The 24864-nt window shown below is 42.0% G+C and overlaps 1 protein-coding gene across 6 annotated transcripts in view; it reads right to left on the bottom strand.

Moving 5' to 3' along the window:
* The window catches only part of TSPAN9 (tetraspanin 9), a 468673-nt gene that overhangs the window by 285614 nt on the left and 158195 nt on the right, over positions 1-24864 (bottom strand). The window contains exon 1 of one of the 6 annotated variants that reach the window (XM_056517270.1): positions 16761-16892. The exons of the other annotated variants lie outside the window; for them this stretch is intronic. The gene's annotated coding sequence lies outside the window, so the exon portion shown is untranslated. Of the gene's footprint in view, positions 1-16760; positions 16893-24864 lie in introns of those variants that run through there. 6 annotated transcript variants of the gene reach the window in all.

Genomic DNA, 24864 nt, shown 5'->3' with positions numbered 1-24864 from the left:
ACTCCTTACAGGGTTTCTTGATTTTGAACATTTTTACTTGTTACTTGATGACAAAGTGTCCCTTGCTGAGACCCTTAGTGATCAGCTGGGTGAAAACATGACAATATGCAATTAATTTCCCTGCAGCATCCCAACAGGTGAAATTAAGTATTACCACTTCCCTTTTAAATTAACGGATTGCCTGTTACCTGCATAGTGACACCTCTGTCCATATCAGGAACTGTCCAGAGCAGGAACAAATCCCCATAGCAAACCTATCCTTCTCCCAACAGTTCCAGACATGGACAGAGGTGTCAGCAGAGAGCACTGTGGTCAGACAAAAAAAAAAATTCAAAAAGAAAAGAACTTTCTCTGAAGTATACAGCAGCTGATAAGTACTGGAAGGATTAAGATTTTTAAATGGAAGTAATTTACAAATCTGTTTAACTTTCTGGCACCTGTTGATTTAAAAAATATATATATATATGTGATCCACCGGAGTACCCCTTTAATGCAAAATTTCCTAATAGGGTATATGACAATATTTTCTCTAAACTAAACAATCACTTTTAAAAAAAGTTGACGATGTAAAACAGGACATATCCTCCAGAAGAGGAGTTGCTCTTTCAAGCTGTGGCCAAAAGATCTTCTTCACCCTCCTCAGAATTTCCGAACAAGGTGTATAAGAAAATGTATCTTCTAATCTAGACAGCCATTTTAACAGAGTTCTCTGCTTTATTTTCTATTAAAATCTGATTACTAATACAAGCTCAGCCAGCCGACAATAGCCAGCACCGGGTCTGGACTGTATAGACAATGCTTTACACTCTACATTTTGACCCCCCCCCCCCATTAAATGACTCCCCATAAGTCATCTTCCAGGACCCATGTAAGGCTGGGTTCACACCACGTTTTTGCAATACAGTTCCCGAATCAGGTTTTTGATTAAAAAAAAAAACGGATTCCTTAAAACCGGACTAAACTGTATCAAAACAAGTGTACAAATTCTAATCCGTTTGAAAAATATATATATATATGTTATCCACCGGAGTACCCCTTTAATGCAAAATTTCCTAATAGGGTATATGACAATATGTTCTCTAAACTAGACAATTACTTTAAAAAAGTTGACAATGTAAAACAGGACATATCCTCCAGAAGAGGAGTTGCTCTAAAAAGTTAGAAAAATAATGTCCGGTTTCATCTGTTTTTTAAGAAAAAAAATATACGTTTTTAACTTTTCACTCCATTATAAATAAAGTTTCACTTGTTTGATTGAAATTCCAAGACAAAACTGTGCAAATTCAAAAAATTGTATGGTGAAAACCGGATGGAACCGTACGCACTTATGATTCTATACGGTCCCCATTGACTCATGTTATAAAAAAAAAAAAAGTATACGTTTCAATGCGGTTTTTCACCCGGACCTAAAACCGTGGTAGGCTACAGTTTTGGGTATGGGGAAAAAAACTGACAAAACCGTACAGGATGCAAAATGGACACAATCTGCTGCATCTTTTGGCATATGGTTTTCAATGGAGAGTCAATGGACACGGTTTTCAATATGGTTCCGTACGGTTTTCAAATTGAAAACGTGAACGGGAACTGTATTGCAAAAACGTGGTGTGAACCCAGTCTAATATGGGGGAAATGAAATATCAGTTTAGACTTTCAAAGGAAATCATTTACAGAGAGCATTAGCGCTTATCTGTCTTAAATTTACATTATCGGGATTACAGCAAAGTCTTACGTCCAGCTTGTGGATCATGTAAAGTTACGAAAAACAGACTTCCCCTCAAAGGACACTTCTGTAGCTAAGCCCCCCTGAACCTCCATGAAGCACACAATAAAATAATTACAGGGAGTTAGGTGGCTACAGATCAGACACTACACACATTGGAAACCGTGCCAAAATGTCTGAGAGTTTAGGCTACTAATACATCAATCTGTCCACCCAGGGAATACAGCTCCGAATTCTTGCAATGTGCAATCATATAGCTCAGGTGCAAGTCAATGTTTTGTTTTGTTCTTCAGAGAGATGGAGATGTCTCCTGTCTGCTTGCCGTCGACCAATCGCTACCAAAAATGTAATTATGTCATCTATTCTGTTATAGATTATTATAGAAGAAATAGGATTCATATGGTTCTCTTAAAGGAGTCGACCCTTTGTTAACTAGACGTCTTTCGGTATCATCCCCTCCATGTTCTTCATGTCCTCTAGAACCAACTTAAAGGGGAACTCTGCTCCTTGACATCTTTATGATGTCTGATTGCGGGGGTCCCGCCGCGGGGGTCCCCTGCTATCTTGACTGCGGCACCCCAGACATCTGGTGCACGGAGCAAACTTTGCTTCGTGCTGGATGACTGGCGATGTGGGGCGGAGGCTCGTGACGTCAAGGTATCTCACCACTCGTGATGTAATGGCAATGCCCCCTAAATGCAAGTCTATGGGAGGGGGCATGACGGCTGTCACACTCCCTCCCATAGACTTCCATTGAGGGGGCGTGGCCGATACGTCACGAGCCTACGGCACTGCACCCGACGCTTTAAACAAACGCCGGTTGCAGCAGGGAGATTGCGGGGGTCCCCAGCCGGGGGATCAGACATTTTATCCCCCATCATTTGGATAGTGGATAAGATATCTAGGGGCGGAGTACCCCTTTAACCAGAATATTGAAACTTAGTATTTGACCAAAACTTATGTGGGTCTTCTATATTCAAAATTAAAAGTTTTACTACTTAACAGGTTTGTCCACCATGAATAACTCCAGATAATATTGCTATGGTCCCTGGATCTGATATTATCTCTATAGAGGTACTAGACCATCACCGGTCAAAGACAACAACTAATGTGGACATATTCTAGGTTCTACACTGGACAACACTGTCAAAGGTGAAAAGTACATACATGCCACCAGTCTTTACTAGATGCCTACTCAAGAAAGACAGATCTTCAGTGTACACCAGGATCGGCTAGAGACTTCTAATTCACTTTGCTGTAGCAGTAACTATTCAGATGGTCAAGTGTGTCACCAGGACAGGTTCTTGTTTATTAAATTGTCTATTGAAATTAAAGGGGTACTCCGCCCCTAGACATCTTATTCCCTATCCAAAGGATAGGGGATGAGATGTCTGATCGCTGGGGACCCGTCGCTGGAGAGTCCCACCGCTGGAGATTCACGCCGCTTCATTTAGAGCATCGGGTGCAGTGCTGGAGGCTTGTGACCTCATGGCTTGGTAGGGAACAGTGCAATCTGGATATAGCCCCAAATACTGTCCCTACCTTCTTGGACAGTTGGCGGCCCCTTTTGCTGATCTACATGTTGGGTTGTTAAACATTCTAGGTCAATAACACAGGGCAAGGACAGTACAGAATCAAAAGAAAAAGAGTAAATGGAAATAAACCAGAGGGTCAGAACCAAGGAGGCAGCACAGTACAAAATCAGAGGCAAAACAAAGTAAGGACAGGCAAAGGGTCAAACCTAGACTGTGATGTAGTGCAGTCAGCAGACTGGAGAATGGTCAGGCCACAGCCTATGGCCAGCGTAAAAAAAAAGACCCCAGATGGAAGGTTTCAAAACTGTGTCCCTATTGCTCAATTACTTTTAATTCCATGAGCTCCTCTACCTGTATCGTCCAACATTAGAAAATCAATTCCACAACCATCTAGAGGTGGTGGTCTAAATGCAAGAAGGAAAACATTTTACTTTATAGACACGGCTAATTTGATAGCGCTTTTTTTTTACTACACCAATAAAACTGCTTAATCCTATTGCATACGAGGGAGCGGAGATGGCACAGTTTTAAGCTATCATTTGCACCAAGAGATTTCAGGAACTGTTTAGTTTCACAGCCCATTAGAAGCAATCTGCGTTATACGAGATCCGATGCCACAGCGAGCTCCCTTACCTGTAATATGTAACACTGCCTTAACAATGAAATTTACATATTCACTTGCAGTTTCAGGGAACAAAGACAATAAAAAAAAAAAAAATACTTTGAAACAAAATAAACCAATCTGCTTTAATGGACCATTGAATGTGTGAGTGTAAATACAATTTGTAGGCTATGTATTTACTAAAATTACTGGTGACCTTAAGGGGGTTTGGCTGTTTTAGGAAACTCATTTTGAAATAGGTTTTTAGGAGAGTCCAAAATTATCAGAATTCTGAACCTCATCCAGGGCCTTCATCTATAAGCCAGTGTAGAAAGTGGCTACAGAGAGTGTTTTTTTTTTTTAACTCTAGAGGAACATTTCACATTACGTAGACATATACTCAGCCCATTTCTCTTGACTTAAAGGGGTTGTCCAGATTTTGAAAGACATGGCTTCTTTCTTCTAATAATAATGCCATAAATGTCTATAGATTCTGTGGTGAATTGCAGTTCAGACGCATTCACGTCAATGTAGTTGAGCTGTACTAGAGCACATAACCTGTGGACAGTGTTTTTGAAAGAAAGTAGCCATATTATTCTGATCCAGAATAACTCTTTCTACCTTAAAAGGGGTACTCCGCTGCTCAGCGTATGGAAAAGTTTTTTCCGAATGCTTAGAGCCTGCGCCGGGGGCTTGTGACGTCATGGTCTTGCCCCCTTCGTGACGTCACGCCCCTCCCCAAAAGTCTATGGGAGCGGGCGTGGTGGCCGCCACACCCCCTCCCATAGACTTGCATTGATAGGGAGGGGCCGTGACGTCACAAGCCCCCGGGGTAGGCTCTAAGCTTTCGGAATATTTTGTTCCGTACGCTGAGCAGCAGAGTACCCATTTAAGATCAAGTGTAGTATCTGTTCTGTTAGTTGGTGGTGTAGCAGATCTCCAAGGCAGAACAGAGAACCACATGTGGTGTAACCCAGACCTCCGAATCCGGCCATAAAGTTTTCGGCAGGACTAGAGCCAAAGTGCAGAAGTGCCCTGGGAGTGGTGACCCCTGTCGTAACTGAGTATGGGACCCCAACTGAGTGAAAGCACTTTGCACTCACTTCAGTCAACCCTTCTAAGCACACACCTTACGGGGAATTTTTATAGATCCTACTAAATGCCCGGCCTGAATTTCACCAGCGCACATCTGATTTATTTATTTACTTTCTTGTCACTGTGTTCACAAGGACTTTTCAGAGTAATATTCCCTTTTGGGATGTCTCTTTCTTTAGGGAAGTCTTGAGCAGGAATTCTACGCTGTTGGCTCGTTGGCTCAACTTGGATTGGCAGCCAAGAAGCCAGTTGGAAGCCAAGAGCAACATTGGTCCTTCCTAAACTTCGGTGAAGGGGGATGTAGATCCTGGTCCCTTGTAGGTGCCTTCCAGCCTGGAAGGGAAAGTTATTGGTAGCCTCTCTCATTTTGAAGAAGGGCTTGCAATAGACCACATCCTTTTGTTTGACGCATTTGCACTTTTACCCCCACTAAGCTCAATGAAAATATTTAAAAAAACTCCTTTTCCTGGTGCACTAACCCCAATACCCTCAACATCCAGAAACCTACTGTGCCTATTCTTTAAAGGGGTACTCCGCTGTCCCAGCATTTAGAACATTTTGTTCCAAACGCTTGGAGCTGGCGGCAGGGGTCGTGACATCACGGACACGCCCCTTGTGACGTCACGTCTCCCCCCCTCAATGCAAGTCTATGGGAGAAGGGGGTGGCGGCCGCCATGCCCCCTCCCATAGACTTGCATCGAGGAGGCATGGCATGACGTCACAAGTGGGCATGACGTCACAACCCCGTTGCCTGCACCCAGCATTCTAAATGAACGCCAGGTGCTAAACAGAGATTATGGGAGTCCCAACTGCAGGACCCCCAAGATCAGACATCTTATTCCCTGTCCTTTGGATATGGGATGAGATGTCTAGGGGCAGAGTACCCCTTTAAGTTGAATTGATTAAAAATAAGAGCATACAACTTAGATAAAAAACTACAACTTTGTTCAATTTCAAGGACATTGGAAGTTGTGACCCAACCTGGTCTGCAAAGATGCCCCACATGCTGTGAAATAGCGCAAGTCAGCATCAAAACAGTCTAAAAGTAAGGAGAAAAAAACACAAAAACCAGCGAGATGGAAAGAAAGAGGTGTCCTGCTCTGCTTAAAAAAACAGAATGCTCCACCATATAAAAATCCAACTATGACACAGTCAGGACTCTGAGGGTTAGACACCTGTAGGCCTACAAGAAGATACAACGGCGTTCTCTGGCCATGAATAGTAAAAAATGTAGTCTCTTTTGCATAGTTCCTTGCACAACATCTCCCTATACTTACCCTATACCTATAGAATGTGACATGACTACTATAATAAAATATATTTTCTCTAGGATATCCACCTATATTGACTTTTGGTAAAGTCTGCTTACTATTGCCACCATAGTGATTTATGACTTGTAGGAGAACATATTAGGTCCTTACAGCTCACAGTGGTTCTTAGCAGCAACAGTCAATAAAAATCTTCTTTGTGGAGTTTCCCTTTAAGCCTATCTTCATAGATACAAAACAAGTGTTTACAAGTGTTTACGGCCTGTCTTTAGATGCATTTAGGACTTTATTGTTCCAGCAACTCAGCAGTGAAGCATGAACACACCTCATTCTACACGGGGTAGGGCAGGAGACTAAAATTAGGACATGCCCTTCCCTGGTGGAAAATGACCAAAGCAAAGTAAAAATAAAATACAGAACAAATACCCGAAGTTAAATATGACAAGGGTGTCTGACCATTAAAAGGACTTGCTAATAGATGAGCTGTCATCGTTTTCTACACCCCCAAAAGAAACATAGAAATAAACTACATGGAGAGAAGTTAGAGGGGTATTCCGGGTTATACATCTTATCCCCTATCCAAAGGATATGGGATTAGATTTATGATCGCAGGGTCCCACGCGATCTTAGTGCAGCCCCCAGCATTCTGTGCTGGGTGCTGCTTCCGAGATGGGGACGTGGCATCACGGTTACGCCCCCCTAGTGACATCACACCACGCCCCCTCCATTCATGTCTATGGGAGGGGGCATGGCCTATCCAAAGGACGTATAAACACCGGAATACCCCTTTTAATTAACATTGTTCAGGAACATGGGACAGGCTGATTCTCCTAGGTCCTCAAAAAGTGTTGTTGTGAAACTCCGAGCATTGTAGTTTTGCAACATCTGAAAGTCCACAGTTTGGAGACCACTGTCCTAGTCATTATAGTAGCTAGGGGAAAGGGGTACTGCTTCTCGTTAAAGAGACAAAGTTGGTGTATGAAGACTGACTTGAGCTTGAGATGACTTTGACAAAGCCCAGGGGATAAGGGATTGCTTATTATAGAAAAAGGCCAAATGGTGTATGGAGATTTTTTTTTAGGCAATACTCCATGGATTTCTATTATAGTACTAAGACTTGGTTTCCAATGTACCACCGACTACCTTGTCTCCCAGTAATTTTCTCCATAGGTCAAAGATATATATTTTTAATCTTCTTTCCTCAACTTCTTACAGATTCTACCTCAACCCATGTCTGAAGTATGCCAATGAACCTCTGAATGAATCAGAGGTTTATTGGCAAACTTCAGACGGGCTTGTACATGTGCTTTCTTGAGCAGGAGGACCTTGCGGGCACTGCAGAAATTCAGTCCCCCACAGTCAAGTGTGTCACCAATTGTTTTCTTGGTGACTATGGTCCCAGCTACTTTGCCATCTTTGACAAGATCTTCCTAGGTAGTTCTGGGCAGATTCCTCACTATAATCATGATCATTGAAACTCCATGAGCTGAGATCTTATATGGAGCCCCTGACTGAGGGAGATTCACAATTTTTTTGTAAACTTCTCACCAAGCTGCTTGGCGAAGATTTTGTAGTTCATTCCAGCCTTTTGTAGGTCTACAATCTTGTCCCTGACATCCTAGGACAGATCTTTGGTCTTGGCCATGGAGGGGTGTTTGGAATCTGATTGTTTCTGTGGACAGGTGTCTTTTATACAGGTAACAAGCTGAGATTAAGAGAGTGCTCCTAATCTCAACTCATCACCCATATAAGACACCTAGAAGCCATAAATCTTGTTGACCAAATACTTATTTTTACTAAATAAAATCCAAATCAGTTCATAGCTTATTTGATTTTTTTGTTCTTATTCAGTCTCTCAGTGTTTAAATAAACCGACCATTGTCAGTGAGCAAACGTACAAAATCAGCGGGGATCAAATAATTTTTTCCTTCACTGTATAGTCAACTTCCAGCTTATCCAAAACAGACTCAAAGAAGAACCATATGAATAGAAATTCAACAAGTTTTCAAAGGAAGATGACTCAAAATGTTATATTTACTAGAGATTGCAGGTAAAAACGCTATTTAATTATACCGTCTTCTGATTTCCACTCCCTATGAATACAGCAGCGAAATGTCAGAAAGATCTTGCCGGTGATTTGTTCCTTGAACGAGATATTTACTCCATGGCTGTATTCTGCATTGGTTTATTACCCAACCACGATATAATCATTCTGCTTGGGAAAAAAAAGAGAGCAGCATCACGGTGTGGAGCCAGGAGATAAACTACTTTTCTGCTGGCTATGGACAAGATATGGCCACTTTGTCACTTAAGCAAAACAGCTGTGAAAAAGAATTTTCACCTCCTGAAATGAAATGCCAGGCAACAAATTCCTTTTTAATAACTTACAGAAAAAAAAGCTCAGCAGTTTTCTCATGGAGGCATAAGGGTTCAAAATATGAATATATAACAATATTAAACCAAGGCAAGGCTATGATTTACAGCCAACTGAATGCCATTATGAAAACCTACTATTCTTCCTGTTACTTCAGAGAACGAATAAAGTTACTTGGCGGGAGAAGCTGTTTTTAAAATTTTATGATGACTTTGTGTTTAGCAAACAATTTCAAAGAGATACTCCATTATTTGGCAGATAGACAGGATTACGGGTATATAGACGATGTATTTTAGACATTCTGCTTCTATTTTAACTACGGGATAAATTCTGGGTACCACAAAGTTCCATTAAATCTCTAAAACAGGGCTGTGCAAATCTTAATGTTCAGACAGTGATTTTTGCTTAAAATGTTCATGTGGAAATCAGGCTTTTTGGGTTTTGTTCCATTGATAAGAATCAGAAAGTCTCTTCTTGGCTACTAAACAATAAGTAACTGCCTCCTGAAATTGTCCAGTTGGATTCTAAACCTACATCAATGATACCTCTAGTTTGTGCTTTAACAGGGAATCATCCAGAAATTGGTTCATAGAAAACAAGATGGAGATAGATAGACAGTAGTGATGTCGCAAACATAAAATTTTCGGTTCGCGAACGGCAAACGCGAACTTCCGCAAATGTTCGCGAACCAGCGAACCGGGCGAACCGTCATTGACTTCAATGGGCAGGCAAATTTTAAAACCCACAGGGACTCTTTCTAGCCACAATAGTTATTTAAAAGTTGTTTCAAGGGGACTAATACCTGGTCTGTGGCATGCTGGAGGGGGATCCATGGCAAAACTCCCATGGAAAATTACATAGTTGATGCAGAGTCTGTTTTTAATCCATAAAGGGCATAAATAACCTATTATTCCTAAATTCATTGGAATAACGTGCTTTAGCCCCCTTTAGGCAGTACATAGAGCCCCCCTTTAGGCATCACATAGTTAGATCCCCCCATTAGGCAGCACATAGATTCCTCCATATTAGGCAACACATAGTTAGAGCCCCCCTTTAGGCAGCACATAGGTAGAGCCTCCCTTTAGGCAGCACATAGTTAGATCCCCCCTTTAGGCAGCACATAGATTCCCCCATGTTAGGCAGCACATAGTTAGAGCCCCCCTTTAGGCAGCACATAGAGCCCCCCTTTAGGCAGCACATAGATTCACCCATATTAGGCAGCACATAGTTAGAGCCCCTCTTTAAGCAGCAGTGGTTTTATTTCACTGCCTCCAGCAGTTTCCAGACACACTGACTGAACTTATAGCCCTTTTAATACTGTAGTTAGTTGATTGAAGGAACTTAAGTTTTACACTGGAGTACCCCTTTTAACCAACGGTTCCCTCCCAACCAGGGTGCCTCCAGCTGTTGCAAGACACACGGACTGATATCTTTCAGCCCTAAAAAGGGCTTTTTTGGGTGCTGTCCTTAAAGCAGATGTTACACTAGTGCTTTAGAAGTAAAGTGAATACACCACCTAGCAGCAACCTAGCTATCGCTTTCCCTATTACAGCAGGAGCAGCTTCTCTGTCCCTCCACTTTCTAAGCCTGCAGCATGCTGAATGAAGGTAAAATGGCGTCCTTGCAGGAGGTAGGAGGGTCTAGAAGGGAGGGACTGCTGCTGATTGGCTGTAATGTGTCTGCTGACTCTGGCTCACAGGGTCAAAGTTTACCGCAATGTTAAAGTATAGGGGGCGAATCAAACTTCACAAATGTTTGCCCGGTGATGTGAACGCGAACATGCTAAGTTCGCCGGGAACTGTTCGCCGGCGAACAATTTGCGACATCTCTAATAGAGAGATGTTTCAGGTAAGTACTATATGGATTAAGTGTCCTAAGGAGTAAAGGTTCTCCTTGAGCAGAGTGTCATACAGATGCATAGAGGCCTATAGGTCTTTGATGTTCTGCTGGGAATTCTGGGAAAAACAGATATGCATAGCAGCTCTTTCATGCCTGAAAAAAGGTGGTATGAGAGAGTTGCTTTGCATATACATTTTTTTTTTTGGGAGGAACATAGGTATCCAGAAAAGACCTGCAAATTTAGAGAAGAACCAAACAAGACTTCTGTCCTATTTGGTGCTTCTGCTCTGGATTTGCAGGTCTTTTTGGGAGAACTATGTTCAACCCATACCTATATCCCTGCTATAAGCCTTATTTTTTTAAACTACTAAGACGGTAGTAAGGTTTTCCATGTTTCAGTAAACACTGACTAGGAGTTGGACTAAGAGTAACCTGGGCCACCAACCAATAACCTTTTTTGCAGGCGCTATGTCTAACTCAGGAGTCTGTGAACCTTCATGGCCATGAACCCTATCACCAACCTAGTGCCTGGAAAGTCAACTCATGCGTCCATTCAGTGACACTCCTAAGTTGATACGTGTTACGTTGGGTTCACACTACGTTTTTGCCATACTGTTTTCAATCTGTTTTTCTAAAGAAAACCGTATGCGTTTTTAAACAGTATACTGTTTTTAAAAGTGCATACAGTTCCGTCAGTTTTTATAGAAAAAAAACCCGTACGTTTTTGAAAATTTTGTCCATTTTTAATGGGATGGGTCTTGGGTGGGGACTTTTGGATTCAAATGCACATGTGCAAAGTAAAAACGTATACGTTTTTCTCATATGGAACCGTATACATGTGCGTTTCCCATTGATGTCCATGTTAAAAAAACTTATGGGGTTTCAGTACGGTTTTTAAACCGGAGTCAAAACTGTGGTTGACCACGATTTTGTCTCCGGTTTAAAAACCGTACTGCAACCGCATACGTTTTTTTTAACATGGACGTCAATGGGAAATGCACATGTATACGGTTCCATACGGGAAAACGTATACGTTTTTACTTTGCACATGCGCATTTGAATCCTAAAGTCCCCACCCAAGACCCCTCCCATTAAAAATGGACAACATTTTCAAAAACTTATGGTTTTTTTTTCTATAAAAACTGACGGAACTGTATGCACTTTTAAAAACAGTATACTGTTTAAAAACGCATACGGTTTACTTTTTTCCATACTGTTCCATCCGTTTTTTGTCATACGGTTTTCTTTAGAAAAACGGATTGAAAACAGTATGGCAAAAACGTAGTGTGAACCCAGCCTTAGTGTTGCCGGTGCAGTTAAATATTATATGACCCGAATTACTCCTAAAAAGTAAGTTTTTCTCAAAATTCTAGACTTGTATATGAAGCTATTTGCATCACTGACATTATTTGTGACTCGCTATATATATATAGTTTCATATATTAACCTCCAAACTTTGAGTAAAAGTAAAAAGCTGCTGTAGTGATATATAGGTTTTCCCAATTTTTTGCCTCCCACAGCAACATTACCCAGAATCGAGTTTCAATCCCCTTAAACAGCTGCAGACTGCTTTGCCTTGCTCACCATACACGATGTATGACTCAGTACAGTGGGACAGCTAAAGCCGTTTGAGCTTTGGAAATATATTGCATCTATGAACTGGTTGCAGGCAATAGGGATTAGCGAGTATCCATAAAACAGTATTTGATTTTAACACTTAGACTTTGGCATGAGAAATTGTGCACAGATTCCATAAATAAAAAATAAATAAAAAAAAAAGACAGGATTTTACAATCGTGTTTCAGGGTTTGTAATATCTTTCCTTACTTGTATGAAAGTAAACAGATGTGACTTAGCGTGAAGAATTAAGCGTGTATGCCGTGATAAAATCACTGCGCTATTATGGGATAAGTCTGCAGGCCTGAACCATGTGACATATATACATATATATATATATATATATATATATATATATATATATATATATATATATATATATGGCTCAAGTCCTGCAGGAATGGAACGCATGGGAACGGAGTTCCCGCACTGTTTCCATTAGCAAAAGCACCGCAGGATCAGCAATTGAGTGGAGATCTTGGTTGAGTCCCCACACTTTTTTCCCAGGACTTGACCCCTGTATATGTATATATATATATATATATATATATATATATATATATATATATATATATATAGATAGATAAAAGGTAGAAGCGGCACTCCGGCTTGTAGGTGAAATAATCACAAAATTTATTCACACATCTGTGCAGGCAACGTTTCGGCTCGACAGTAGAGCCTTTCTCAAAGAAAGAAAGGCTCTATTGTCGAGCCGAAACGTTGCCTGCACAGATGTGTGAATAAATTTTGTGATTATTTCACCTACAAGCCGGAGTGCCGCTTCTACCTTTTATCTATACTTTGTGGGAATTGGTCTGTTCCCGGAGCCTGGCACCCACGTGGATCTTGAATCCTGTTTCACGGTGCTCCCCATACCTCTTGATTTTGTTGTATATATATATATATATATATATATATATATATATATATCCAGATAGGAAGACAGCACCGGTCCCAGCTCCTATGCACGTGACCATCTGGGTAACCAGTCCAGAATCACAACATCCATATGGTATAGGTCACAGCAAGAAGTAAGCGGACTCCCATATGCGAAAAAGGCTGTGGTCTTTATTTAGGTCATTAGCAGTGCGACGTTTCGGCTACATTCTAGCCTTTGTCAAGCATGTCAAGCTTGACAAAGGCTAGATTGTAGCCGAAACGTTGCACTGCTGATGACCTAAATAAAGACCACAGCCTTTTTCGCATATGGAAGTCCGCTTACTTCTTTCTTTGACCTATACCATATGTATGTATATATATATATATATATATATATATATATATATATATATATATATATATATGCAAAAATAGGAAGGCGACCACAGCACTCAGGAGTAACAATGTGAGGTAGCTTTATTCCAGGAAAATACACAAAAGGCAATGTTTCTGTGGTCTCACACCACCATTTTCAAGCCATCCTATTTTTGCATCCGTCTGTTGGACCTAGAACCAAGGTCTCTGGTAGTGCTGCTCTATTTTGTATTTTATATATATATATATATATATATATATATATATATACGCACATAGTAGGGAAAGTGAGGCAATGGTGGAAGAGGAATGAGTGTTGAAAACCATAGGTTAGAGTAAAAATTACATAAAGACCATAATGACATGATAGGTGGTTGTTTGGCCTGTAGAAATAATGGTGGCCCTACACCTTGGACCACTCTGGAATATACAAACACTCTTGGTTCAGCCAAGTGTGAGTGCGATGTTAATGGGGAGAGAGAAATAAGTGGATGGCAGACACCTCTGATGATGGCTTATCTCCCTTGAGAACATAGAGATTGGGCAATGAAATTCAACATGCCCGATTCTTCTTACATCGTCTGTCATGGAAGAGTCAACACACCCAGTAGACACCCCACGATGGTCAACCATAGACCCTGTTGATATCGGCAAGTCTGCCCGACTTTGTTCTTATGTGTAGAGGCACCTTAATCCGTTAAAGCTCTCTTGGAACTATGGCAGTGGTTTTGCAATAGACTCACCATGCTCAGTTCTTAAAGGGGTACTTCACTGCTCAGTGTTTGGAACAAACTGTTCAGAATGCTGGAGCCGGCAGCTTGTGATGTCACAGCCCCGCCCCCTCAGTGCAAATCTATGGGAGGGGGCGTGATGGCCGTCACGTCCCCTCCCATAGACTTGCATTGAAGGGGCGTGACATCATGAGGGGGTGGGGCTATGACGTCACAAGCTGCCGACTCCAGTGTTCAGAACAGTTTGTTCCAAACGCTGAGCAGCGGAGTACCCCTTTAAATTATAGCATGATAGATTTCAAATAAACAGCTATAAGAACACAGGCCTATACCAACTGGTCGTTCAATTTAAAGAGACAGGCATTTTTTTTTTTTTATCCATAAATTGTGCCTACTCTGTCAATTCTTTTGGCTGCTCAAAAACAAGGTTTTTGAGCTCAGTTTAGAGAACAAAGCGAACGGTGGGTAGATGTGAGGAATGGTAGGTGACATTTCATTGACTGTGAAGGTCATGGCTTCCAAGAATTCCTCAAGAAACTGTGATTCTTAGTTGAGTATTATCTCCAGTTGACCTGAAAATTGAGGGGCTATTGAGGCAAAGCCACCAACAACAAGGTTAGGTTCCTGTATCTGAGCCACAACATGAATTTTTTTTCCTAAAATATATTTGTAGAGTTAAAACTGCTTTCAGATATGTTTTATATAATTCATGGAGATTGCATGAATAGCTGCATAACCACTAATAAACTCGAAAATTGTTGCAGTAGAGATCCGAACATAAAGCAGAGCAAGCAACCAAAAAATTAAGGTTTGTTGGGTTCCTTATATTCCTATATGAATATATCATTAACTTTGGAGAGAAATTTGCATATGTATTAATTAATAGACTCCATTTTTTTGGGTCACTGTAGTGGTCCCCAACCATGTTCTCAAGGCCCACCAACATTCTGGGTTTTTCCGGGAACTCCATTGAAATAGAACAGGGAACAAATCGTATGCTGTACTGTTGGTGGCCTTGAGGACTGGGTTGGGGACCTCTACTATCAATGTGGGAAGTCACCTTTGATATATTACTCGATTTTATTGGTTAGTACTGCAACAGGTTAATATTTTCACATCTACTGAAAAATATAAAACTAACAAGACAAGATAAATAATTCCCAAATCAAAATGTTCTTATTCTTTCAATTTCTACTCATGAGTCTAAATGCAATGACTGGAAATGCACAAAGACTTTTACAATTCTGTTCTATGAATACCAATGATGCAATTTACAGAAAGATCCTGCGAGTTATTAGTCACAGAGGGTGACAAATGAGCATAAGCTGAGAGGCTGCAAGATAAAGAGAGGGGGTGCGGAAAGATGGCTTCGTCTCAAGGTCAGGAATTGTCATCCTGTCACCAAGACTGCGCGACCTTGTCCACATTTCAATGATCCCACAATCGGGAATATGCATTATATAAACTCATCATACTTCTAAAAACTTTTCCATTGAATTTGACAAGAACCCATGCCAACACCAGCCATGCCCTGGCTTACTGTATATGCCAATAATCAAGACCACGGATGTGCACAGACATTTGGGGGGGGGGGGGGGGGGGGGGAGGAAGGGGCTCAAGTAGAGAAAAAGGGCACTTCTAATTAAAAAATGTTTGTAAAAACCATACATATGTTAACAGAACACAGTTCCTGAGGTAAGGGACCTCCAGCAGTCATGTCAGCTGAATGAGACCCGCATCACCCCACGAAGGTCCCAATCAGTGATGGCATTACAGGGCAGGTGAATTAAAAGGGCTTCCTTTTAAAGGGGTTATCCAGGAAAAAAACTTTTTTCTATATCAACAAGGTTAAACAGATTTGTAAATTACTTCTATAAAAAAAATCTTAATCCTTTCAGGACTTATGAGCTGCTAAAGTTGAGTTGTTCTTTTCTGTCTAAGTGCTCTCTGATGACACCTGTCTCGGGAACTGTCCAGAGTAGAAGCAAATTCCCACAGCACACCTCTTCTACTCTGTACAGTTCCCGAGACAAGCAGAGATGTCAGCAGAGAGCACTGTTGCCAGACAGAAAGGAACAACTCAACTACAGCAGCTGATAATTATTGGAAGGATTAAAGGGGTATTCCAGGCAAAAAGTTTTTTTTATATATACATCAACTGGCTCCAGAAAGTTAAACAGATTTGTAAATTACTTCTATTAAAAAAATCTTAATCCTTTCAGTACTTATGAGCTTCTGAAGTTAAGGTTGTTCTTTTCTGTCTAAGTCCTCTCTGATGACATCTGTCTCGAGAACCGCCCAGTTTAGAAGCAAATCCCCATAGCAAACCTCTTCTAAACTGGGCGGTTCCCGAGACAGGTGTCATCAGAGAGCACTTAGACAGAAAAGAACAACCTTAAATTCAGAAGCTCATAAGTGCTGAAAGGATTAAGATTTTTTTTATAGAAGTAATTTACAAATCTGTTTAACTTTCTTGAGCCAGTTTTTTCCTGGAATACCCCTTTAAGTCTATGTGTGCACATCCCTGGTTAAGACCCCAATGGTTGAAATATAATGTATCCACAATATGGCATCCTAGGAAGAACTACTGTTCTGACCATATATGATACTATTGCTGTGTTGATGGATCTCATAGTTTGGGGGCTTACTAAGAATTCATTACAAGATATTCATCGATCTACAGGAGCTGCACTGTAGAAAGCAACATCGCTGAAACCGCAACTCACCATGGCCCTCAGGCTGCCCACTTCATCTCCTCTAATGGAAAATGGGCACAATGCAATGGTGGGAGCTGTGGAACCCCATAAAATGTCATCCTGAATAACCAGAAGCAATGTTCAAGGTGCTTCCAAACAGATGCCCTTCAGTACTATAATCTTATAGTCCATGTTTTGACAGAACTGTCCAAAAAATATTCTATCAGCTCCCAATGGGTCTTGCAATGGGGATAAACACAAAAACATAGTTATGCCTAAACTATACCACAAAAGGGACAAGGTTTGTGTAAAGCCTGTCCAAAAACGGGTATTTTGAGGCATTAGCATACGTTTTCCAAGTGTCCTTTGGTTTGGCTTAAAGGGGTACTCCACTCCCGAGGAACATTTAGCTTCGAACGCTGGGTGCGGGCTTTGTGGGGGTCGCCACGTTCCCTTTAGTGTTGAGCGGCATAGGCCATATTCGAATTCGCGAATATTCGCGAATATATGGACGAATATTCGCCATATATTCGCGGATATTCGCATATTCGTTATAATCTCGTTTTATTTTCACATATGCGAAAATACGCGTATGCGAAAATTAACATATGTGTAAATTCGCATATGCGAAAATTAGCATATGCTAATTTTCGCATTTGCTAATTTTCGCATATGCGAATGTTCGCACGCCAGTCTCGCACAGTAGTATTACAGCCTTCTTTACACCACACAAGCTGGAAGCAGAGAGGGGTGATCACTGTGATGTGTACTGTCAAGAAAAAAAAAAAAAAAAAAAAAAAAAACGAATATTCGTAATTACGAATATATAGCGCTATATTCGCGAAATTCGCGAATTCGCGAATATGCGATATTCGCGAATAATATTCGAATTGCGAATATTCGCGAGCAACACTAGTTCCCTTGTGATGTCATGCCCCGCCCCCTCAATGCAAGTCTATGGGAGGGGGTGTGACGGGCGTCACACCCCCTCCCATAGACTTGCATTGAAGGGTCGGGGTGTGATGTAGTGAGTAGTGTTGAGCGGCATAGGCCATATTCGAATTCGCGAATATTCGCGAATATATGGACGAATATCCGCATATTCGCAATATTCTCATTTTATTTTTCGCATATGTGAATATTCGCACGTGCGAAAATTAACAAATGCGAAAATTTGCATATACAAAATTTTGTATAAGCGGAAATTCGCATATGCGAATATTAGCATGCGCAGAATTTCATATATGCGAAAATTCGCACGCCAGTCTCACACAGTAGTATTAGAGCCTTCTTTACACCACACAAGCTGGAAGCAGAGAGGGATGATCACTGTGATGTGTACTGTGAAAAAAATAAAAAATAAAAAAAAACGAATATTCGTAATTACGAATATATAGCGCTATATTCGCGAATATTCGCAAATTCGCGAATATGCGATATTCGCGAATAAAATTCGAATTGCGAATATTCGCGAGCAACACTAGTAGTGAGGGGCGTGGTATCACGAGGGGGCGTGGTGACCCCGAAGCCCGCACCTAGCATTCAGGACTAAATGTTCCGAATGCTGGGGAGTGGAGTACCCCTTTAAATAGGCACTGTAAGACTCAAAAACTTTTTTTATGTTGTACATCTTGGCAAAAAAAATTACCTTTCTTATATACTTGATTTAAAAAAATCTCCTTTTTTTTAAAATAGGAGGAAAAAAAAAAAACACTCTGGTCCCCATACCATCCAGAAGTCCAGGAAGTGAGGGCAGTAATAGCACTCCTCTGTGCTCACTCCTGTCCTATCATACTGAGAAGGTTACAGAGCAGCCTGCAGTGATTGGATGAAGAGACCCAGCACAGCACAGCTGACTCAGGGAGGAAGTGAATGCATGGTGAGTGAGGGTGGGCTCAATGCTTGCCTTCCTGAGCAGTGGATGTCAGAATGAGTGAGCAGCAGAACAGATGGATTTGTGAGCTAAATACAGAAGCTAGACACATAGACAGGTACGCTTTAAATTTCCAGATTAAGATTGTAAAATGTTGGTAACTATGCGGTAGGCTTCATGTCATATGAAAATGCATACAAGAGGAAAGAGGGGTTTCCTATGCAACCCCTATAGTTACGCATCCAATAAAACACAAACCTTATGCACATGTTGCAAGGTCCAAATTCAAAGCCATCTCTAGTTGAGGACTGACAAGTAGGGCCACTGTATGGGCCACCTGTATATCCATTGACTTGATCAGCATAGATCATGTTTAGCCCATTGGGCTTTAGTGTCTTGCCCTAGTTCAGTGGTGTGCAACTTTTGGCCCTCCAGCTGTTGCAAAACTACAACTTCCAGCATGTCCGGACAGCCGTTGGTTGTCGGGGCATACTGGGAGTTGTTGTAGTTTTGCAACACCTGGAGGGCCGCAGTTTGGACACCACTGAACTAGGGCTGGGCGGCATGACCAAATATGTGTATCACGGTATTTTTGTAACTTATGGCGGTTCCACGGTATATAACAGTATTTCTTTCAACCCCCTCCCCCCAAATCATGTGACCCGCCAGCGCTGTTCTGCTCCCCCCCCCCCCAAATCATGTGACCCACCAGCGCTGTTCTGCTCCCCCCAATTAATTATCAGCCCAGCGGGGTACTACTCACATATGTCACTCGCAAGGACTGCCCTCCTCTTTGTTGGGAGCCGCTGGCGTGCTGGGAGTTGTAGTTTTGCAACAGCTGGAGGTCCGCAGGTTTGAGACCACTGCTGTACGCTGTATTCCTATGCCCGGGCTGCAAAAGATAAAGAAAATAAACTTTAACTTACCTACGTTGGCCACACGCTGTTCCTAGGGACTGGAACGTCGGACAGCCGTCAGCCAATGTCCTGCCCCGGCCAGTGATAGGCTGAGCCCACTGTCATGTAAGAAGCCGGCCAGAGCTCCTTACATGACAGTGGGCTCAGCCTATCACTGGCCGGGGCGGGACATCGCTCCGGCCGGTGGTAGGCTGACGGCTGTCCGATGTTCCCATCCCCAGTATAAGGCCGACGTAGGTAAGTTAAAGTTTATTTTCTTAATTTTTTGCAGCCCGGGCATAGGGATACAGCGTACAGCAGTGGTCTCAAACCTGCGAACCTCCAGCTGTTGCAAAACTACAACTCCCAGCATGTCCGGACAGCCGTTGGCTGTCCGGGCATGCTGGGAGTTGTAGTTTTGCAACAGCTGGAGGTCCGCAGGTTGGAGACCACTGGCGTACAGTATAGAGTTCCAGCACCAGCAGCCACCAACAAAGAAGAGGAGGGCAGTGCTTGCGGATGACATATGTGAGTAGTACCCCGCTGGGCTGATAATTAATTGGGGGGGGGAGCAGAACAGCGTTGGCGGGTAACATGATTAGTTCCCCGATGTGGGGACAGCGCTGCGCTGGGCTGATAATTCATTCCCAAGGGGGAGGGGCCCAACCGGTACTGCGGTATGGGAAAAATTCATATCGTGCAGCCCAAAAATTTTGGTATTCGGTATGAACCGGTATACCGCCCAGCCCTACACTGAACTAAGGCAAGACACTAAAGCCCAATGGGCTAAACGTGCTCTAAGTTTGTCTTGCAATACCATAGGATTACAATAAAGCCCATATAGTTTCCTCCATGATGCATTGGGACCATATACTCAATAACCAGACAATACCATATTTGGCTTTGTTGCTCTGATGTGAAAGACCTGAACCACACGTGCTATTGTGTTAGCTGAATTTCAGTTTCGGATGACAAAAGGAATCTAAGAATAGAAAGAACGAGAGCATATGACACCAAGGGGTCAGAGCCATAATGACTTATAAAAGCTGGTTCCATATACTGCAATAGCAGTGTCACACAATATAACCTCTCCGAATGACTCCATTCTGAACTACAGCTCTTGTGGAAGACGACTGCAGTGACACCTTGCATATACGAAGGACAATAAAGGCCCTACAAGGCTACAAATACTACCACAATCTGTTGGGAGCTTCTTGACTATTGTAGGATGCAGAAGACACAAAAGTGACCTTATTAAAGGGGTATTCCAGGCCAAAACTTTTTTTTATATATATCAACTGGCTCCGGAAAGTTAAAGGGGTACTCCGGTGAAAACTTTTTTTCTTTTAAATCAACTGGTGGCAGAAAGTTAAACCTATTTGTAAATTACTTCTATTAAAAAATCTTAATCCTTCCTGTACTTATTAGCTGCTGAATACTAGAGGAAATTATTTTCTTTTTAGGGTGCGTTCCCACAGGGCGTATACGCAGCGTATTTGACGCTGCGCAAATTTTACGGCAGCAGCGGGAAATACGCTGCGTATCCCTTGCTCACTATACACACAGGGCTTTCCGGCGGCAGCCCTATGTGTGTAGTGAGTTTTGGAGGCGGGGCCGTGTGCCGGCGTGACTGTGACGCGCGGCCCCGCCTCCAAAACTCACTACACGCATAGGGCTGCCGCAGGAAAGCCCTGTGTGTATAGTGAGCAAGGGATACGCAGCGTATTTCCCGCTGCTGCCATAAACTTTGCGCAGCGTCAAATACGCTGCGTATACGCCCTGTGGGAACGCACCCTTAGAATGCTCTCTGATGACATCACGAGCACAGTTCCCTCTGCTGACGTTATTATAATAATAATAATGCTTTATTTATTGTTGTCCTTTGTGGGATTTGAACCCAAGTCCCCAGCACTGCAAGGCAGCAGTGCTAACCACTGAGCCACCATGCTGCCCTTAGCATACATCTGCTATGCATGGTTGCTAAAATGGACAGAGATGTCAGCAGAGAGCACTGTGCTCGTGATGTCATTAGTGTTCCAAAAAGAAAGGAATTCCCTCTGTAGCATTCAGCAGCTGATAAGTACTGTAAGGATTAAGATTTTTTAATAGAAGTAATTTACAAATATGTTTAACTTTCTGCCACCAGTTGATTTAAAAGAAAAAAGGTTTTCGCCGGAGTACCCCTTTAAACAGATTTGTAAATTACTTCTATTAAAAAATCTTAATCCTTTTTTTTCTGTCTAACTGCTTTCTGATGACTCACGTCCCGGGAGCTGTGCAGTTCCTATGGGGATATTCTCCCATCATGCACAGCTCCCGGGACGTGACATCATCATTGAGCAGATAGACAGAAAACTTCAGAAGCTAATAACTATTGAAAGGATTAAGATTTTTTAATAGAAGTAATTTACAAATCTGTTTAACTTTCCAGAGCCAGTTGATATATATAAAAAAAAAGTTTTTGCCCTGTATACCCTTTAACCCCTTAAGGACACATGACGTACTGGAACGTCATGTGTCCACTCCCGATCTATAACGCGGTGCCACGGCGGGGCCCCGCGTCATAGCGGGTCGGGCCCGGCCTCTAACAACGGCCGGGACCCGTGGCTAATAGCGCGCGGCATTGATCGCTGTGCCGCGCGCTATTAACCCTTTAGACGCGGCGTTCAAAGTTGAACGCCGCGTCTAAAGTGAAACCGAAATCATGCCGGCTAGCTCAGTCGGGCTGTTCGGGATAGCCGCGGCGAAATCGTGACATCCCGAACAGCTTACAGGACAGCGGGAGGGCCCCTACCTGCCTCCTCGCTGTCCGATCGCCGAATGACTGCTCAGTGCCTGAGATCCAGGCATGAGCAGTCATGTGGCAGAATCATCGATCACTGGTTTCTTATGAGAAACCAGTGATCAATGATAAACACTGCAAAAAAAAAGTGAAAAAAAAAAGTGAATAAACATCATTTAACCCCTTCCCTATTAAAAGTTTGAATCACCCCCCTTTTCCCATAAAAAAAAAAACACAGTGTAAACAAAAATAAAAATAAACATATATAATATCGCCGCGTGCGGAAATGTCCGAATTATAAAAATATATCGTTAATTAAACCGCACGGTCAATGGCGTGCGCGCAAAAAAATTCCAAAGTCCAAAATAGTGCATTTTTGGTCACTTTTTATATCATAAAAAAGTTATATCCTATCAATGCAAAAATGGTACCGTTAAAAACTTCAGATCACGGCGCAAAAAATGAGTCCTCATACCGCCCCATACACGGAAAAATAAAAAGTTATAGGGGTCAGAAGATGACAATTTTAAACATATACATTTTTCTGCATGAAGTTATGATTTTTTCCAGAAGTGCGACAAATTCAAACCTGTATAAGTAGGGTATCATTTTAATCGTATGGACCTACAGAATAAATATCAGGTGTCATTTTTACCGAAAAATGTACTACGTAGAAACGGAAGCCCCCAAAAGTTACAAAATGGCGTTTTTTTTTTCAATTTTGTCTCACAATGATTTTTTTTTCTGTTTCACCGTAGATTTTTGGGCACAATGACTGACGTCATTACAAAGTAGAATTGGTGGCGCAAAAAATAAGCCATCATATGGATTTTTAGGTGCAAAATTGAAAGAGTTATGATTTTTTAAAGGCAAGGAGCAAAAAACGAAAATGCAAAAACGGAAAAAACCCCAGGGTTAAGATTGATGCTGATGCTAGGGCTCTGTTCACATTGTCATTCCTCAAGTCTGCTGTTCTGCTCTGTCGTAGAAGCAGAACAACTAAATTGGCATTGCGCCAACGACTCTCAGCAGACCCCACCGACTTATAATGGGGTCTGTCATTTCACCCCCAAAAAATTAAGTATGAGAACAGAGCCTAAAATATGGCATACATGAACAGTTGAGTGTTTGACCATTAAAAGTCAAGAAAGTCCTTTGAAGGTCAATATCAACTACTGAAAATTGTGCTTCATATACTTTTGCTACTTAGAAATTCTAGCAGTCTAATCAGATGACCAGCTGAAGTGATATAACACCTTACCCTCAGCCACAGGATTCATGAGAAATGAAGGCTGCATTGCAGAACCCACTTCAATGTGCATTTCTAAACCAAAATAGAGCCAGTCCAATGCCTGCCCCATCAGCCAAAAAAAGGTAAGCATAAGGCATATACAAGAACCTGTATATTAATCTGTAATAGTAGTCTATGATGCACTATATAAGCAAAAAATAAATAAATAAAAATCCCATAATGCTTCTTAAAGGGGTACTCTGGTTGAAAACTTTTTTTTTATCAACTGGTGCCAGAATGTTAAACAGATTTGTAAATTACTTTTATAAAAAAAAAAAAAAAAAATCTTAATCCTTCTAGTACTTATTAGCTGCTGAATACTACAGAGGGAATTATTTTCTTTTTGGAACACAGAGCTCTCTGCTGACATCTTGAACACAGTGCTCTCTGCTGACATCTCTGTCCATTTTAAGAACTGTCCAGAGTAGGAGAAAATCCCTCTGGAAAACATATGCTGCTCTGGACAGTTCCTAAAATGGCTTCTGGCTGGTAATCTGGCACTTCATGTACTTTTCTACTTAAAGGAAAACTGTCAGCTTTCTCCCCCTGCACTAACCAGCGGTACTGGCTGGTTGTGCGGGGGACTCTGATCAGTTTGATCATTACCGTGCCCATATCCGCTGCGCCGTTCGGCCGTAATCTTCTATTATGGGTATATTCAAATGAGGTGCTAACTGGCACTCTGACGTCAGTGCCAGGCCGCAGCGCCACCCAGCTCATCAATATTCCTCCCCTCCCTCCGCCTCTCTCTCTTCTCCCCGCTCTGTAATGAAGAGAGAGGGGAGGAATATTGATGAGCTGGGTGGCGCTGCGGCCCAGCACTGATGTCAGAGTGCCAGTTAGCACCTCATTTTAATATACCGATAATAGAACATTACGGCCGAACGCGGTGGATCCGGGCGCGGTAAGGACCAAACTGATCAGCGTCCCCCGCAGAGTACCACTGGTTAGTGCAGGGGAAGAAAGCTGACAGTTTTCCTTTAAAAATTCTAGCAGCCTAAATAGATGACCAGCTGGAGTGATCAAACATCTGACCCTCAGCCAGAGGATTCATGGGAAATGTAGGCTGCATTACAGAACTCACATGATTGTGCATTTGTAAACCAAAATAGAGCTAATCAGCAAACATAATGGTAAGCACACGGCATATACAAGAACCTCTACATTAACCTGTAATAGAAGCCTATGCTACAATATCTGAGCAAAAAAAAAAAAAAAAAAAAATTTTGGGAATGCTTCTTAAGGCATAGATAAGCTTCATTTCTGTTTGAATTTCCTCAGAAATTATAACA

The sequence above is a fragment of the Hyla sarda genome, chromosome 4 (genome assembly GCF_029499605.1).
Source record: "Hyla sarda isolate aHylSar1 chromosome 4, aHylSar1.hap1, whole genome shotgun sequence".
NCBI lineage: Eukaryota > Metazoa > Chordata > Amphibia > Anura > Hylidae > Hyla > Hyla sarda.
This window is presented reverse-complemented; position numbering and strand designations above follow the sequence as displayed.